At 40.9% G+C, this 19530-nt stretch overlaps 1 long non-coding RNA gene across 1 annotated transcript in view; it reads left to right on the top strand.

Moving 5' to 3' along the window:
• LOC126933578 (uncharacterized) overlaps positions 1-19530 on the top strand; it is a 215138-nt gene that overhangs the window by 179709 nt on the left and 15899 nt on the right. Inside the window, exon 8 of the long non-coding RNA XR_007718671.1 lies at positions 17532-17660. This is a non-coding gene — a long non-coding RNA (uncharacterized LOC126933578). The remainder of the gene's footprint in view (positions 1-17531; positions 17661-19530) is intronic.

The following is a 19530-nucleotide window of genomic DNA, read 5'->3' as shown; positions in this document are numbered from 1 at the left end:
AACACTACCAGCCTGCCAGATCAGCTGCACTGGCACCACCTGGGACTAGTTGGAAGTGCAAATTCTCAGCGGACCCTCTGCAGTTCCCCCAGACGTACTAAATGAAACAGCATTGTGGCAACATCTCCAAGGGATTCATTTGCACACTGAAGTTTGAGAAGCATTGGTGTAGAGGTGGGGAATTAATCAGTCTCTTGGAAAGGAAGGAATCCCCTTTCCTTGAACAGAGCCTTTGGGGATACACTTTCTTCAATGTTTATTTTGTGTTCTAGGGACTAAGGAAAGAACTTTACATGACTTATCTCATTTTAATCCTTATAATAGTCCTGTGGAGCATCAAAATTAATTCCATTTTACAGATAAGAAACTGAGATACAAACCCATTAAGCAATTTGCCCAAACTCATACGCATTAAGCACTTGAACCAGGAGTCAAATCTAAACTGCTACTCTGGGCAGGAATTATTTGGCCTTTCTTCCTCAAGTTTTAAGCCATCTACAAGGTGGGCAGATATGGAGTTCTGTGGGTCTTAGCCCCATGAGTTTTCTCTATCTTCTCCAGAAAGCCTGGAATTCTCTGCTTGAATTTAGATGATGAAATGACTTCCCAAGTCACTCAATTAATGGCAGAGTCCTGAGTGGAGTGTAGACTTTCTGACATTTTGTGTCATATGTTGCAATCAGAAAATACTGAAAAGTAGAACTGAGACCATAAAATTGACCTGAAATCCCATCTTTCAGAAACACTACCTGTAAACTTAGAGGTTTATTATTTTTACTATTTTTCTCCAGCTTAATTGATGTATAATTGGACAAATAAAAATTGTATATATTTAGGGTACACAACACGATGTTTTGATATATGTATACATTGTGAAATCATTACCACTATCAAACTAATGAACACATCTATCACCTCATACCTTTCACCTTTTTCTTGTGTGTGGTGAGAATACTTAAGATCAACTCTTACTAAATTTCAAGTATACAATGCAGTATTATTAACTATAGTTACCATGCTGTTCACTAGATCTTTGGAACTTATTCATGGAGGTTTACTCATATATGACTCAAGATAGCTCAACTAAAGGGGACTTGTTTAAAAGTGGGGAGAGGAGGGAGACAGTAGCACCTCTTCTTCTACCCATCAGAGTCTCAGGTAGCACCATTCTCTGTTTCTTTGTTCTCTTCCTCTCCTCTCTGAAGACAAGGCTGTCTCTGCTTACTCCTCTGCTTGCTTGTGGATGAAAATGGCCACATCACCCCTGATTTGACAATATCCTTTAAGTTCACGTCTCAACAAGCGTGTGAGCCTGGTGTTTGTGTCTCTTATTTCCAATTCTCCAGAAAGAGAATGCCAGAATATTAATTGGCTCCTCATATCAATCAGCCAGAGTCAATTTGTCATTAAAACAGAGCCAAGAAACCGCCTCTTTTGGTAGGGATTGTGCGTGGAAAGTAATTCCAAATAATGGATCGTGGGTGAGGCAGGCGTGGCCAAATATTTTATATTTAAACCGTAATGTTTAAATATAAACGACAGATCACATATTTTATAAGTATCTTTAGCTTAATATTTTGCCAACATATTTCCTTGTCAAGATAATTATGCCTCATCATTTTTCATGACAGTGTAGTATCCATTGTATGTACCTACCTCGGTTGGCTCAACCAATTGCTATTGCTGAATGTTCTTTCATCCAGGTATTTGCCAATATATTCAATGTTCTTATGAACAACCATCATAAATATTTGTACCTAGCCTTAATTATTTTTTAGGGCAAATTATCATGTTTTAAACTTTTATTTTAGCTTTGGGGTACAGGTGCAGATTTGCTATATAGATAAACTTGTGTCACAGGGGTTTGTTGTACAGTTTATGTCATCATCCAGGTATTAAGCCTAGTACCCAATAGTTATTTTTTCTGCTCTTCTCCCTCCTCACACCCTTAACCCTCAAGTAGACCCCAGTGTCTGTTTTCCCTTCTTTGTGTTCATGAGTTCTCATCATTTAGCTCTCATAAAAAAGAACAGAATCATGTCTTTTGCGGGAACATGGATGAAGCTGGAGTCTATTACGCTTAGCTAACTAGTGCGAGAACAGAAAACCAAGTATCGCATGTTCTCACTTATAAGTATGGTAAATTATTAAAAGCAAAGTTGCTAGGTTGAGAAGTATGAGCAATTTTAAGGCTTTAGAAACACACACCCCAATTTTCTTCTGGAAAAGCTGCACCAGTTCATAGTCCCACCAGCCATGTGGTAAAGTGCCTGCCTTTCCACACCCTCACCAGCACTGGGGATTAATCTCTTGTCTTTGCCAGTTTGATAGGCAAAAACTGAGCTCATTGTTCTTTTAATTTGTGTTCTTACTGAGGTGGAACAATTTTTCATATATTCTTTGGCCTTTCGTATTTCTTATTTTGTGACACACTTATTTTTACAACTCATCTGTACTTTATACAAGGGAAAAAAATGACTTCAACAGCCGTGATTAGTTGTCTGCTTGATTCTTGCCCTAATTGCACCTTGCGTCTTCTTTTATTTGATTATCCTCACCTAAAAATAAACCAGCGTCACGTTGTTTTCCTTAGGATAACATTATTTGAGTCATAAAGTAATATGTAAAACCAAGCCTTTAGTTTATTACATGCTATTGTCCTATCAACCCTTTAGGGAAATGCTCTGGGAGAGATGAACTGATCTTTCAAGCCATGTGATAAAATGTCTGAGATCGAAATACCCAGGAGGGTTGAAATGGTGGGATTGAGGTGAAGGGAGAATGTGGGAGACACTGAATTCATCGACTTTCAAGGCAGTTTGGAATCCTGATCTCTAAGGAAGGGGAGGGAAATCTTTATGGAAAGGTGACTTTTTCTTTTTAATCCCGCTTTACAGTCAATACGTCTCCTATTAAAGTTGATGGGTGGGTAATATTGAGTCTCCTCACAATTACTTCCCGAGACCTTGAAATGATTCAGGACAGAAGACTCCTAAGATATCAGGCTGAGGAGAGGAGGTTCATTGAAAATCACAGGCCATGACATTTTGAGGAGTGCAGGATGGTAGGGCTTGGTTACATCAGTCAGCGATGTCCTTATCTGCAGCAGTCAGTGGCCTCCGTGGTTTGATTCAACGGGGTTTCCCAAGCTTCCCTCATGATAAGAGTTGCCAGATGCATCGACTAAAAGTAGAAATTCTCAGACCCCATCCCACACTCACTGATTCAGACTCTCTAGGCAAGGGTCTGATGAATCTATCATCAGGAAGTGTGGAAAATACAATTTAGAGTCTGAGGCAAGGCCCCTAGTAAGATACAGCTTTTAGGATGGCTGTTCAGTCTGTGAGAGACCCACCAACCAAACTCTCTCCCCATAGGTAGGGCCTTAACATTCATATGAATCGATATCATCCCCACATCTGGCCTTGAAGGGATTCAGGCTGTATCAGTCAGTGTCTTTCTCTGCAAATTAGAAATGGTATTTAGAGACAGCCAATCTATCCCTTAAACTTTGACATGGCATCTCAAAAGTGTGGACACCCTTATTCTGCCGTGTAGTTGAAGAAGCAGTCAATGGTCTACAGGGAGAGGAGACAGAAGAATGAAATTCAGATTCCCCTTTTGCTTGAAGTAGCTTGGTATGCTTTTAACAATTTGTACCCCTAGACCAAGACACTCTAATACTTTCAAAAATCACCTATACATTATGAAAATCTTTAAATTGAAGATCAATTGAGGTTAATAGGTCTTGTATTTTAAAATGCAAGTTCTGGAAAGATTAAGGCTGTCAAACATTTATAATGTAGTGTGAACTACATTAACTAGGTTACCGCAAACTGAGGGAATGGAGTGTTTGCTATTTGTAGGGAAAGGGTGGGGAACAGGTAATGAAGATGATTGGAGAGGGGCAGCCTAGGTAAAGAGTCACAGTAGGACTGTTAGAGACCAACACAGTAGGGCATCATGAAGGCTGGATGTGGTCATCACACATTTTCTCTTTGCCATAGGCAATGTATAGGCTTTTCCAAGGCAGGCTGATCTGTCTACCACCTGTGATGTAGCATGGGTGTCAGATGATAATTAGGACCTGTCAGATTAAGTTTTTATTGGTATAAACAATACCTGGTTAGGGTTCCTGAATCAAAGCTTGAAAACATAAATGGGTTATCTGAAGATAACTCAATGTGACCAGTAGAGTTGATTCAGTGTTCACTCAACTGGTCAATTCACTGTGCAACTAATTGTGTTTAGCCTTTGCTCATTACACAAGGATGAGACAAATTCCTCTGTGGTTGAGAGCTGGCAGTGGTTCCCTAACTCCTAGTGGTGAGTGCATGTCTACTCTGGGTGTCCTGGTCTATTGTTTCCTTTTGTTCATGTTTCAAGGGCTTGCAGACTCCATTGGAAGTTATCTCAGCACTCCATTTTAATCCCAATTTCTAGACTTTCCAATGGAGTTAGTAAGCTCTTAAAAGCTGGTTCCTGAAATTTTTTTTGCTTTCTGAACACTTAGTAAAAAGTACCACATTCTCAGTTCTTTTTGATTTCACTGCCTCTTGTTTTTCCCACTATTCACCTATTTATTATTTCATGCGTAAAGTACGTGGGATGGGTGACTATTATCCCCCAGGAAGGCTTGCTGTTGAAGAGGGAAATCCTCTGGTCTCTCTAAGATTCTTCATATTGTTGTTCTTTAAAGGAAGCTCCAACCACTGAGAAGGGGCTGAAACCACTGCACAAGGAAGATGCTGGCAAACCTTTTAGGATCTGATGCACTCCTACCTTTAACTCTTCATCGCCACACTAATGATTCATTTTGTTGTTTTATGGGATTCCATTGCTTTGCCAGGGAGGTAACTTCAAATTTCACTCAAAGGTCCCCAGAAAGCTAAAAACGTAGGATTAGTGTAGACTGTTTGATGCAATTAAAATTTTTATCTTGGTGATACATTTAGAAAAGGAGTGTCTGTGGGCAAGCCCTGAAAGTCCAATCCTGAATCCCTGGCTGAATTCACAGGGGAAAATGCATTGCAAGGAGGACATATCTGATCTCTTGAATCAAATGGACTCCAAGACTGCATTTGGCCTGAAAGTGACTGACTGTGGCCACTAATGCTGGTTATTCAATGGTGGGCTGGGAAGACCTATGAAGATGATGCTTAGAAAATCCGAGCTTTCTTGACGTGGGGAACACATAATGTACCATTTGCATATATAACAAACTCCTTTGTATTATCTTTTAAATAGGTGCTTAGGGACTTTGCACATATAACTCCAACTATTACTAGGTTGGTGCTTTATTTCTCTTATTATGGCTGGCAAACAGAAGAGTAAAGAGATGCAATGACTTGCCCGAGATTGGCAAGTAAGTAAAACAGGTAGAGCTAACCTGATTATCTCTTACTGCTCCTCTTGCCCAGCCAACCTACTGTACACACTGACTTCTGAGACAGCTGCCATCCATAGCTCTTTGGGAAAAGGAAATTTCAAGTGCAAATTACAGGAAAGGAAATTGTTTTAATCCAGCATTCTCTTAACGTTTGATCCAAACCTGTGCTGTTGGACTGGCAGCACCCACATGATTTAATACAATCATGATTAAACTAACACTGAAGAAAAAGTATATGTACAGCATACTAACACTAATGCATATTTGGAGAGAAAACTGCAGATTCCAGATAAATCTACATGGATTTCCATCACATGAGCTACAATGACTGCTATTTGTTTCTGTCTGTCCATTCAGGAATTAAATTGAGTTCAAGCAGCTTGGAACAGCTTGATGGCTTCTTTCTGCCACAGAAGGTGCCGGGTGTCCTGCATCTAGACTCTGACATCCTATTGGTAGGATAACAATATGTAACTGGTAACCCTGAGATTCAGCTGTTTTTAGGCCCTCCTACAGACTAATATATGTTGGGGCTGGCAGTGCTGTTAGAAATGAAACAGAGCGAAGGCCAGGCACGGTGGTTCACGCCTGTAATCCCAGCACTTTGGGAGGCCGAGGCGGGTGGATCACGAGGTCAGGAAATCGAAACCATCCTGGCTAACATGGTGAAACCCCATCTCTGCTAAAAATACAAAAAATTAGCCGGGCGTGGTGGCAGGCACCTGTAGTCCCAGCTACTCGGGAGGCTGAGGCAGGAGAATGGTGTGAACCTGGGAGGTGGAGCTGGCAGTGAGCTGAGATTGCGCCACTGCACTCCAGCCTGGGCGACAGAGGGAGACTCCATCTCAAATAAATAAATAAATAAATAAATAAATAAAATTTTAAAAAATTAAATTAAATTAAAAAAAAAAAAAAGAAATGAAACAGAGCGAAGAGCCTGCACTTTGGAGACAGATGGTCTTAGGTTCCAATTCTGCCACTTAATAACATTGTGACTGAGAACTCCATGAACATTGTTTTTCAGGTGACAATTAAACAGCATATAATAGGTTGGTAATAATAATGATAATAGTAACAATGATAATTATTAGAGCAGCTATCATTAAATGAGTGCTTGCTGTGCTAAGTGATCTCAAAATCATTAAACTAAGGGAATCTTTTACTTTTTACAACAACCCTAGTAGATGGGTACTACTAATACACATATACTTAACCAATGTCAGTTGCTTTATTCCTTGACTGAGCAAGTATTTACTGACTGCTGGTTACATACAGACATTGTACTAAGTGCTGGGGATTCAACATCAGATAGGTTGTGATCCTTCTCTTAAGGAATTCTCATATTTTTAGGGGGATGGGGAAGAAGAGAAAAAAAAATATGGTATGACAAGGGCTAGCCAGAGTATGATGGGAGAAAATGAGGAGGAGAATATAAAAGGGACTGGGAATCAGAGAAGGCTGAATCCTCAGGATTGTGTGGCCAGGAGGGTTACTGAAGTGCTAGAAGTCATGGGCTTCTGAGTTCAAGACCAGTGCCCTCTACTTCGGATGAGTATTGTTTCTAAGACAAGGCTTGAGGCAGCGTCTTCCCAAGGAAAGGATTACTTTAAAAAGAATAATAGCAAACACACAATTCATTGTGTAAGATTTCAAATTCACAAAAATAGAATAGCATCATAGACCCCATCCACCCATCCCCTAGATTTGAAAATTAATCTACATTTTGACACACAAGCTAGGTGAAAGGCACTTTTAATGAGATGATTCTGCAGCAGGCTCTACTGGTGATTCCAAAAGGACTGGATCGATTCCCTCATTTCTCCTTTTCCAGAAACAGGGTCTTCTTCCCCCCCTCTTTTGGGAAGGCACCCTTGGTTCTAACGGGAGTAAGTTGTGGGGCTGTGTTCCAACCTCTGTCACTGCTGGAGGAAAACAGTTCCACACACTTCCTGGAGTAGCAGCCTCCTTGTAAACTGAAGAGAGCATTATTGTTGCTGTAATCAGGTTTGCATTCTGCATGTATGGGTTTTATTTAAATGCTGGCTTGGTGAACAATAACTCAATCATCACATGGCTAGTGTAGTATGGGCATCTTTAACAAATGGATTGGACACAAAGGGCACCTTAGTTAAGATGCTGAACCATATCAGGTAACTGTTGTCACCCACATCTATTACTTGGCAATCAGCTGGTGAATGGTAGACCTGATTGTAAAAATAGATGGGAATTTTGTCTGCTTTGCTCCTTTTTCTCTATTAGCCCCACTCCCTGGAAAGGAGTCTGTTTTAGGCAGTATGCCCTGAGTGGCAATTCTGAAGGCAGGGAAAATTTAAAAAAATAAAATAAATAAAATAAAATAAAATAAAAGAGTGCTTAGACAAGTGATCCATGGAATTTAATTTGTGGTGCATATTTTTGGATTACAAAAGAATTGATTGAGCTTATGAAATAAGAGTAAGTCATTTCTGGAAAGAAAATCCTTTTTAGCATTCAGTAACGAGGCTGACTGAGGTTTACCAAAGTGAGAATAATGCTGTTTTTGTTAAAGAGGAAGTGCATAGGTACAGAGCAAAGCATTTTGGATTATTAGGAGTGGTATTGGGCAAGGCACTTCACACCTCTGAGCCTCACTTTCCTTACCTGAATCATCTGCAAGATGCTCTTAGTTGCTATTATTTTTATTTATTTATTTACTTATTTATTTATTTTTGAGACAGGGTCTCACTCTGTCGCTCAGGCTGGAGTACAATGGCATTATCATAGCTCGCTGCAACCTTGAACTCCCGGGCTCAAGTCATCCTCCCACCTCAGCCTCCCAAGTATCTGGGATGACAGGCATGCGCTACCATGCCAGCTAATTTTTTTTTTTTTTTTGAGATGGAGTCTCACTCTGTCACCAGGTTGGAGTGCAGTGGCACGATCTCGGCTCACTGCAACCTCCAACTCCCTGGTTCAAGTGATTCTCCTGCCTCAGTCTCCTGAGTAGCTGGGATTACAGGCACGCACACCACACCCAGCTAATTTTTGTATTTTTAGCAGAGATGGGGCTTCAGCATGTTGGCCAGGATAGTCTCCATCTCCTGACCTCGTGATCCGCCCGCCTCGGCCTCCCAAAGTGCTAGGATTACAGGCGTGAGCCACCGTGCCCAGCTAATTTTTGTGTTTTTTGTAGAGACAGGGTTTCACCATGTTCTCCAGGCTGGTTTTAACCCCTGAGCTCAAGTGATCCACCTACCTTGGCCTCCTAAAGTGCCGGGATTGTAGTTGTGAGCCACCGCACCTGGCCAGTCTCTGCTATTTTGTGATGTTAGAGAGTTTAATGCACTGTGGTGGTTGAAAGCAGTGTAGTGGCCTTTTGGTATCGATGAAACTGGGTTCCATGTCTGTGTTAGCTGCTTGTTTGTTGTTTGATCTTGGGAAATCTCACTCAATCTTTACGTTCTCCATTTTCATCATCTGTAAAACTGGTACAATAGTAATAGCTGTAGCCCAGACTTGCTATAAAGAGTAAATGTATTGTGCTTAGCACCGTGCTTAGTACATTTAAACTTTCAGTAAATGAAAGCTATGATTATTATTACATATTCTTGTCCATTTCATACCATATCCTACTTAAATAATTAAAGAGCCAGGAATAAAAATAAAGCCCTCAACAGAATTTTACAAAAAAATTCCGCAAAACATGTCTTCAGCCAGCGTGATTTTCACAAGTGCCCTGCTCTGATCAAGTGCTAGCATACATAAAGAAAGGAGGCACTATTAGATCCATGGCAAGTATATGGTTCATTTCCAATTTCATTCATTTAAACAACCAACCAGCATCACTGAATGCCTTCTAGGTTCTTGACATTCCATTAGCCTCCCAGGATAAAAAAGCAAATGTCACATTTTTCTTGCTATTACGAGGCATACAGTGGAGAGGGCAGAAGTAGACATAGCAATATTGTTGCATTACATTGTTTATCAGGTCTCTCTTACCTTGTGCTCTGTGGAAATCCTATCAGATCTGGAACTCAGAAGTCTGTGCCAGTTTTAAAGTTTGCCTTAAAGCCAGCTTTCTCTGTGATGGTATTTGGTTCCGATAGACCCTTGCTTATATTCTAGGTCCACACAATTTCAAATTCTCCTTGTTGAAGTCTGCAATTGGTAGAATTCTCCTCTGCTTAAAAAGAGTTTATTTGAAAGAAAATTGGAAACAAACTTGAGAAACGTAGACTTTTGTACAGTTACTTGAAGCAAGCAAGCAAACAAAGCAAGAAGAGGGGACAGGCTGGTTCCACTTCAAAAAATAATAAACATAGCTAACTTATACTGAGTACTCACTATGTGCCAGGCAGTGGTTTCACTAATCCTCACAACAGTCATGCTAAGTAGATTCTACTATTATCCCTGTTTAACTGGTGAGAAACCTGAGGGACAGGTAGACTGAGTAATTTGTTGGTCAGACAACTAGTAAATTGGGATTTGATCTCTTGCAATGTGACCCAGAACCAGGCTCATAATCAGTAGTTTCTGAATGGCACAAGATACTTGTAATAGTTTTCTATTGTTTTATAAAATATTGAACTCAAGAAAATTAAATCCCAGCAGGTTGCAAATATAATTCAAACTTTTATTAAATGTCAGTATATTGTATCCTTGGATGCATTTTGCTCCTGGGCAATTATCCAGGTTTGGAGCACATATTTAAGCATTTGCTGCTGTGATTATTGCATTGACTTACGGTGGCAAATCAGATTACACAGTGTGGAGGATTAAATTACTGACACACAGTTTTGGGAGGACACCTTTTGATTTTGGTGCATGAATTCAAATGTTACTTCATAACCAGCAGGGCTTCTCCCCAGCCTGAATATTTCCTTTGAACTACCTGCTCTATTGAAAAAGTTGTCATCCAACTTGGAACCTGTGAGTTCCAAAAGGGAAATAAAGATCTTCTTCTGTCTGTTTTACTCTACTGTACTAGAAATAGTCATTTTGTAAGTCTGTGAGTCCCCCAAGAGGCATCCACATTACTTACTTCTTGTACCTTAAAATGATCCCAACCTCATGTCCTCCTCAGTTACAAAATCCATGCTGGCAGGAAGTATTATATAGTCGCCTTACCTCTGGAATTTGTTCACGCCCCCAGCCTGGATGTCCAGTGACAAGGTCCCTGAGCACTTCCTCAGTGTCAGGCCTTCATCGCCCCGTGCTACCCAGTAACCTGCTTCCTGACACTAAAATTGAGTCTGCCATAAGAATCCCTTGCCACTGTGGTCCTCTCTCTGAGAAGAAGCTTCATGTATCTACTCTCAATTAGGCCTGACTTCACTATGTCCTTTGAGGAGTATGCTGTAAGACTGAGTCTGACTCCTTCTGTTTCCAGAATCAAGGGCAAACGATAAGCTGGGAATGTTGGGCTGAATGCTCAGGCTGCCTGTGGAGCCAGTTACAGAAGTGAGTCCTGAAGATAGGCTAGAGGGATCACGGTGCTCATGATTCTAGAAAAGCAGTTAAGGGCTGGGTGCAGTGGCTCACACTTATAATCCCTGCACTTTGGGAAGCCAAGACAGGCAGATCACTTGAGGCCAGGAGTTTGAGACCAGCCTGGACCAGATGGTGAAACCCCGTCTCTACTAAAAATATAAAAATTAGCTGGGTGTGGTGGTGGGCACCTGTAGTCCCAGCTACTTGGGAGGCTGAGACAGGACAATTGCTTGAACCTGGGAGGCGGAGGTTGCAATGAGCCGAGTTACTGCCACTGCACTCCAGCCTGGGCAACAGAGTGAGAGTTGGTCTTAAAAAAAAAGAAAAGAAAAGAAAAAAAAAGCAGTTAAGTATTACCAAACAAAGAAGGAGAAGAAACGCCATGAGCCTAGAGGTAAAATGATGGGTTTGCTGTCCAAAAGCACAGGTAGACAGAGGTGCAAGGTTGAGACTGGAGCTGAAATGAATGGTTGGTGAACACAGAGTGCAGGTGGGGATGGAGCAGAGGGCAGGTGGCAGGAGGAGAATCTTGCAGGTCTTGTTACCCTTTTACAGGACAGTGAGTGGCACCTGTCAGACTGGACGCAGGACCTTAAAGTTTGCAACTGGCCTGGCTTATAGTCTGGTTCACCGTGCCCATCCCTGCCTGCCCTTTGCTGCCAAGGCCCTAGCAGACTGCCTGCCTGCCAGAGTCTGGGCTGTGTCCCATTTTCAATTTAATAGAATTGATGTTACTCACTGCTCCCAGGACACATGGCATTGCTCTGTTTGGCTCTGGCCCTGCTCTCAACAGAAGGGGGAAAGAAAAGAGGACTGCCAACGAGGCTATTTCCTTCCACTGCAGCCCCACTGTGCCTCCTGCTTCTTCTGAGTGACAAGCCTGAAACATTCTGAGAATTTTTACATTAAATTATTTTATGTTTTTGATCATAGAACATAAATAATGGGGGAAGAAATCATCTCTAATTAAAGTCAGCAAGTGTTTATCAAATGTCTAGTACTTATCAACATTACTTACATCCCTAACTTTGTTATAAAGGTCACTGAGGCAAAAATACTATAAAACGTGGTTCCAGACTTTAAGGGCATATCCAGAAGTCACTATGACGAAAAATCATCTAATGCATATAGAAATGTAACTAATATTACAAAATGACTCATGAGTTTAGATATTTCATGACTCAAATCATGCTGACGGAAACATAAACCACACAGAGAACATTTGTTTTAGTCTCACCTTCCAGCATCAGTCTTTAAAAGAATTCTTTTTTTCAGCTTTATTGAGCTGTAATTGACAAGTTTGAGTTGTACATATTCAAGGTATGCAACTTGATGTTTTGATATACGCATACGTTGTGAAATGATTACCACAATGAAACTGCTAGCATATCTATCACCTCACATAGCTGCCATTCTCTTTTTCCTTTTATTTGTGATAAGAACATTTAAGATCTACCATTTTAGCAAATTTCAAGTGTACACTACAGTATTAAACACAGTCATCATGATGTACATTAGATCTCCAGGACCCATTCATCTTACCTAGCTGAAACTATTTTATACCCTTTGACAAACATCTCCCTATTTCCTCCTCCTACCCTCACCCCTGTGCCCTTGGCAACCACCATTTTACTGTCTGCTTCTGTGAGTTTTATTTTAGATTCCACATACAGGTGAGAGCATGCAGTATTTGTCCTTCTGCATCTGGCTTATTTCGCTTAGCATAATGTTTCCCAGGTTCATTCATGTTGTTGAAAATTTCCTTCTTTTTATGGTTGATTAATATTCCGTTATGTATGTATACACACACAATGGAATATATATATATATACACAACACATTTTAAAAGAATTCTAACTTTAAACTCTTTCTACGAATCCTTGGAGTTATAACTAGTGATAAAATCTTACACACACAAACACACACACATACACACACGTTTCTACCTTGAATTACTACCAAGTCAAATCAACCATAAAACTAACCAATGAATAGCTAATAACTAGCTGGATGATCAGCCCATATATTCTTTGGCAAATTGGATCAAACCACAGAAAAGTAGTATCAGATAAAGTGAACAATATAACATAATTTACTTTCTCATAGAGTGAGGCTCTATTTAATTTTCACACCCCTGTGTCTGGTGTCCTTTCATGAAATACAGTAGTCTGCTTTTCAAAACTTCCCTGCTCGTAAAAGACATGCCTTTTTTTAATGCTTTCTTAATTTCTGGTATATAGGAATGAACTATGCCTCTGGGAAAGAAATGCATTGCATGGATACGCTTTGTGAAGGTAAACACACAGAGGCATTCTGCTTTCTGTTAATTAATGATAGTGATGCCAAGCTTTTACAGGAAACCAATTTTGCTTTTGAACACCAGGGAGATCTTTGAGCAAAAGAAATATTTCAATTTAGGAAAACTATAGCACAGCCAAAAGTCCAAATGTAACAGGTGAATTACAGTTGGTCTAAAATATTAGATGCATTAGGAATTAGTCCATGAATGTTCAGTAAATACAACTAGATCTCTGAAAATATTTTCTCGAAGCTAAAGACAACTCTGAAAGTTGGGATTTGTTCCAGCATTTTCCCAGGAGTTGGAATTCAGATGCATGGGCTGGGACTGTGGGAGCTGAGAGATGCTAGAGTGGTGAGCAGCCTGCTGGGCAGAACCTTGCCTGGCTGGTGAGAGATTGATGTTCCGTGATTCCAAATGGAGACTGAGTCTGACATATTTGCAGAGTAGAAGTTTGAGCTTCTCTTTTTTTGTTCATTACAAAGTCATTTATGAATGCGCACTAACTGTGACATGACCTCGTTGGTATATTTAAAGCAACCCTAGGCTGGTGGGGTCAAAAGTTTCATTGTACACACAGGTGTGGTTTGTCAGAAGGAATGCAGATTTGGCAGGGTTAGAGGCAATGGATGTGAGGGCTGAGTCACCCTGCAGAGCATGCCAGATAACCCCTCCTCAACCTACACAATGGGCTCTATTCTAGTGCCATTCCTAACTCTGCACGATCTATACTGTATCTGCCTTGGACTTGTGTGCAATTGTCTACATGGAGGCATAGTTGGTGATAAAAGAATGATGAAAATCACAATGGTTACTTAAAGTGAAAACACCAAAGTCTGGGTTCTCTGAGCTCTCCTGAAGGTGTTTACTCTTTGACTTCTAGGAATCAGTTCCACACAAATACTCAAGTGTCCACAAATACACACACACAAAGAAGTTAATTACAGCATGATGTAGAAGAATGACAAATTGGCTGGGCACAGTGGCTCACATCTGTAATCCCAGCACTTTGGGAGGCTGAGGCAGGTGGGTCAGTTGAGCCCAGTTTTAGACCAGCCTGGGCAACATGGCAAAACCCCATCTCTACAAAAAATACAGAAATTAGCCAGACATGGTGGTGCACACCTGTGGTTCCAGCTACAGGGGAGGCTGAGGTGGGAGGATCACCTGAGCCCAGGTGGTTGAGGCTGCAGTAAGCCATGATCAAGCCACTGCACTCCAGCCTGGGTGACCAAGTGAGACCCTGCCTCAAATAAATAAATAAATAAATAAATAAATAAATAAATAAAAAGACAAATTGGAAACCAGATAAATTGGAGGGGGTCATAAATTATGACAGGGGTCCCCAACCCCCAGGCCAGTACTGGTCTGTGGCCTGTTAGGAACTGGCCATAGAGTAGGAGGTGAGCTGCCGGCAGGCCAGCATTACTGCCTGAGCACCGCCTCCTGTCAGATCAGCAGCAGACATTAGATTATCGTAGGAGCACGAACCCTATTGTGAACTGCACACGCAAGGGATCTCGGTTGCACGCTCCTTATGAGAATCTAATGATGCCTAATGATCTGTCACTGTCTCCCATCACTTCCAGATGGGACCGTCTAATTGCAGGAAAACAAGCTCAGGGCTCCCACTGATTCTACATCATGGTGAGTATGAAATCATAATAGAAATAAAGTGCACAATAAATGTAATGTGCTTGAATCATCCTGAACCCCTGCCCCCTGTCCTGTGTAAAAATTGTCTTCCATGAAACTGGTACCTAGTGCCAAAAAGGTTGGGAACTGCTGAATTATGATGCAGTTTTGCAATGGAGTATTATGTAGCTGTGAAAAACAGCTAGGCAGCTTTATACGGATAAAAGTGTCCATCATAGATTGCTAAGGGAAAGCATCAAATGGCATATATATGTATATGTGTGCATATATACATAGGATCTCATTTCTGTGTTTTAAAACACCGTGTGTGTGAACCAGGGTTACAGTGTTACCTTTGGAAAGTGGAGTTGGACCAGGTAAAAGAAGGACAAGCACTTTGGGTTTTTTTTTTTTTTTTTTTTTTTTTTTTTTTTTTTTTTTTTTTGAGACAGAGTCTTGCTCTTGGCCCAGGATGGAGTGCAGTGGCATGATCTCGGCTCACTGCAATCTCTGCCTCCTGGGTTCAAGTGATTCTTATGCCTCAGCCTCCTGAGTAGCTGGAATTGCAGGCACCCGCCACCACACCTGGCTAATTTTTGTACTTTTAGTAGAGACAGGGATTCACCATGTTGGCCAGACTGGTCTCGAACTCCTGAACTCAGGTGATCTGCCCGCCTCGGCCTGCCAAAGTGCTGGGATTACAGGTGTGAGCCACAGTACCCGGCCAGGACCAGCACTTTGGCTTTCTACATTTCTGTAGTATAGAAAGTTTGCAATTAATAGATATTACTTCTGCAACTAAATATACATTTGAAAAAGATTAAATAACTAAAAAGTTTCAGTCAAAATTCCCAGAGTAATCCTGGGATTACATAATAGCCAAAAAGCACAAATCCATAGCTAGAGACAGAGGTTCTGTGGTAGCTCTAGGCTGTTGGATGAAACATTTCATCATGAAAGTGTAAAGTCATGTGTTGCTTAAAAACTGGGATATGTTCTGAGAAATACATTGTTAGGCGATTTCACCCTTGCACAAACATCATCGAATGTACCTGTTGAATGTAGTTGGTATAGCCTACCACACACCTAGGCTATATGCTATAGCCTATTGTCGCTAGGCTGTGAACCTGTAGACATGTTACTTTACTGAATACAGTAGCTAATTGTAACCCAGTGGTAACTATTTCAGTATCTAAACATAGAAAAGGTACAGTAAAAATATAATATTAAAGATAAAAAATGGTACCTGTATAGGGCACTTACCATGAATGGAGCTTGCAGGACTGGAAGTTGCTCTGGGTGAGTTGGTGAGGGAGTAGTGAGTGAGTGTGAAGACCTAAGATATTACTGTACACTACTGCAGACTTTATAGACTGTGCACTTAGGTGACACTCAATGTACACAAAAATTTCTTTTTTCTTTAATAATAAATTAACCTTACTGTAACTTTTTACTTTATCAACTTTTTAAAAAACGGTTTAACTTTTGTAATAACACTTAGCTTAAAACAGACGCAAAGTACTTTTGTATAGCTGTGCAAAGTACTTTCTTATATCCTTATTCAAGAAGCTTTCTTCCATAGATTTTTATTGTTTTTTTACTTGTTAAATTCTTTGTTAAAAACTAAGACACAAACACACACATTAGCCTAGCCCTATACAGGGTCAGGATCATCAATATCACTGTCTTCCACCTCCTCATCTTGTCGCCCTGGAAGGTCTTCAGGGGCAGTAACAGGCATGGAGCCGTCACCTCCTATGGTAACAATGCCTTCTTCTGGATGACTCCTGAAGAACCTGCCCGAGGCAGTTTTACAGTTAACATTTTTTTTGTTTGTTTGTTTTTTATTTCTAAGTAGAAGGAATACACTCCAAAATAAGGATAAAAAGTGTAGTAAGTACATAAACCAGTAACAGTGATTTAGTATCGAGTATTATGCGCTGTACATAATTGTATGTGCTATACTTTAATACAAGTGACGGTGCAGTCAGTTTCTTTACACCAGCATCACCACAAACACGGGAGTAATGGTTATGATGGCTACAAGCTCACTAGGTGACAGGAGTTTTCGGCTCCATTATAATCTTATGGGACCATCTATATGCAGTGAATCCTTGATCGAATGTTATGTGGTACATGACTGTATTTCTAGGATATGTGTTATATCTTCTGAGAGAAGATGAGACTATTAAGTCCAAACTGTTTATTGGGCTGGCCCTTTTCTTCTATCAGTGTAATTGTACTACCAATAATGTGCTATTATTCGTTTCCTATTTTACAGCTTACAAAGCACTTTTCACACCTTGAATAATACAACAAACCTGTAATGCGGTATCCTTATTTTCAGAAAAACTAATTGAGGTTTAGGGAAGTTGGTTTATGTGCTCTAAATGACACAAGTAGTTAGGGCAAAACTTCAGAAGGAGTCAAATAGGGATTCTATCCCCAAGCAGGCCATTAATTCTAGGTAAATCACTGTTTTCTAGGTCTCAGGTTTCTCAGCTGTAAAACAGGGTGGGGAATTGTTCTCAGTACAAAAGTATACGGTTGTTTAAATGAAACTGTGTAGCCCCTCCCTACCCACCACCCTTCAATTAACTTTGGAACAATTCCCTGGATGTGGTTGAAGATATTTATGTTGTGTAGACATGTCAGGCATCCTTCTATTAGCATATTTAGGTGTAGGGTAAAAGGCTGCCTACTGTGAATTGATTAAAAGGACAAATTCTGTTCTTGCAGACTGGTTGGAGAGAACCCAAGGGGACGTGGGCACAGCATCCTTTGCTGGGCCTCTTCCCGACGTGGCACGGGTGGGAAATCAGGAAGCTCCCAGACGTGGAGCAACTCAGGTGATCATGGCACAGAGAGGTAAGGATTTTGCTTGAATTTAGAGGGATGGTTTTGTACAGATCTGATTGGTACATAGTAACTCTAAATAAATATTTATAAAACAATCGGATTTGTCATGTGGCTGTTTGGCAATGGGTCAGAGTAAAACTAATTGACTTTTCTTATGACTGAGCTGTCACCTGAGTCTTATTATTAATAACATTTGTCTAACAACTGAATCTTAATCTTTAATCAACAAAATTTTAATGAGCCTACACCCATAGTGCCATGCTTTTTTTTTTTTTTTTTTTTTTTTTTTTTTTTTTTTTTTTGAGATGGAGTCTCACCCTGTTACTCAGTGCAATTGTGTGACCTTGGCTCACTGCAACCTCTGCCTCCTGGGTTCAAGTGATTCTCCTGCCTCAGCCTCCTGAGTAGCTGGGATTACAGGCACGTGCCACCATGCCTGGGTAATTTTTTGTATCTTTAGTAGAGACTGGGTTTCACCATGTTGGCCAGGCTGGTCTCAAACTCCTGATCTCATGATCTGCCTGCCTCTGCCTCCCAAAGTGCTGGGACTACAGGCATGAGCCACCATGCTGGGCCAGGGTGATGCTTTAAGGTATGGGTGTTTTTATTATTCAGGAGATGACTGCCATTGAAAAGATGTCTTGTTACTCCTGACGAGGTGGGTCAGGAGGCAGAGGGAGCAATGGAAAACCTGGGCCAGAGCCTTTATTTGTGGTTTCCAGGAAGGAATGGGTGAGGCAAGGTAAGCAGGCTAGTGTGAACACTTCTCATGGGCTCTGGGATACAGGGGCTGTCTCTATCAGGTAGTCTGATACCTGGCCCTGGGTCGTTAGGGTGTAGCGGCTCCGCCTGTGAGAGCCCAGTAAAGGAGGTGATTGGGGCCTGGGATCTGGATTGGTTGGTTTGCATATGAAAGACAGACATCCTTCACTGTCTCTAGGAATTGGCCCAGCCCTGGGAGGGGCAGTCTCCCCAGGGTCAGCAAGGCCCCAGCTGTCAAAGCATCAGAATAAAAAGACATGCTTAATTCAGGCTGATATAAGTTTGGTTAGTCTTAAAAGGAAGTACAGAATTGGCAAGTGGGAGTTCTAGGAAAAATCTGGAGATATAACTTATCACTCTGTATAATGACACATGTATCAACACATATTACACATCCGTTGTGGGTCATGGGTTTGGCATTAGTGAGCGGGGGAAAGGCTTTTATGTGTTTCACTAGGTTACGTTGTTATTTGAGATAGTGTATTTCTTTAGATGGTTTTCCTGCAGTTGAGCTATACAATTACCAGGTGACAGTGGGTTCATTAGCATAGTGTTTCTAGCCCCTCCTACCCTACCCCCATATGTATACACATATGTTCTTGGTTGTTTAAAGGTAGCATTTCATTACCCACCTTTTTTCAAGATACAGGGAGACAAACACAGTCCTAATATTAGTACCACGGATTTCAACAAAAATATGTCTTGAAAATATATTTATCATATTATTGCTCCTCCAACTCCCCAACACCAGCCCCTTCCCTGTTTAGAGAGAACAGTTCCTGAAAAATATATAAGTAAGCACACATATACACATATTTTATTTTTGTTCAAGAATGACATGCATAGAGACATTATCAGAATCAATAGATTGTTTTTTTTTTTTTTTTTTCTGAGACAGAGTCTCGCTCTGTCACGCAGGCTGGAGTATAGTAGTGCAATCTCGGCTCATTGCAACCTCGGCCTCCGGGTTCAAGCAATTCTCCTGTCTCAGCCTCCAGAGTAGCTGGGACTACAGGCACATGCCACCATGCCCAGCTAAGTTTTGTATTTTCAGTAGAGATGGGGTTTCACCATACTGGTCAGGCTAGTCTTGACCACCTGACCTTAGGTGATCCAC

This window comes from Macaca thibetana, chromosome 13, assembly GCF_024542745.1.
Source record: "Macaca thibetana thibetana isolate TM-01 chromosome 13, ASM2454274v1, whole genome shotgun sequence".
In the NCBI taxonomy this organism is placed as follows: Eukaryota; Metazoa; Chordata; class Mammalia; order Primates; family Cercopithecidae; genus Macaca; species Macaca thibetana.
The sequence above is the reverse complement of the archived record's forward strand: the minus strand, read 5'-3'. Positions and strand labels throughout refer to the sequence as shown.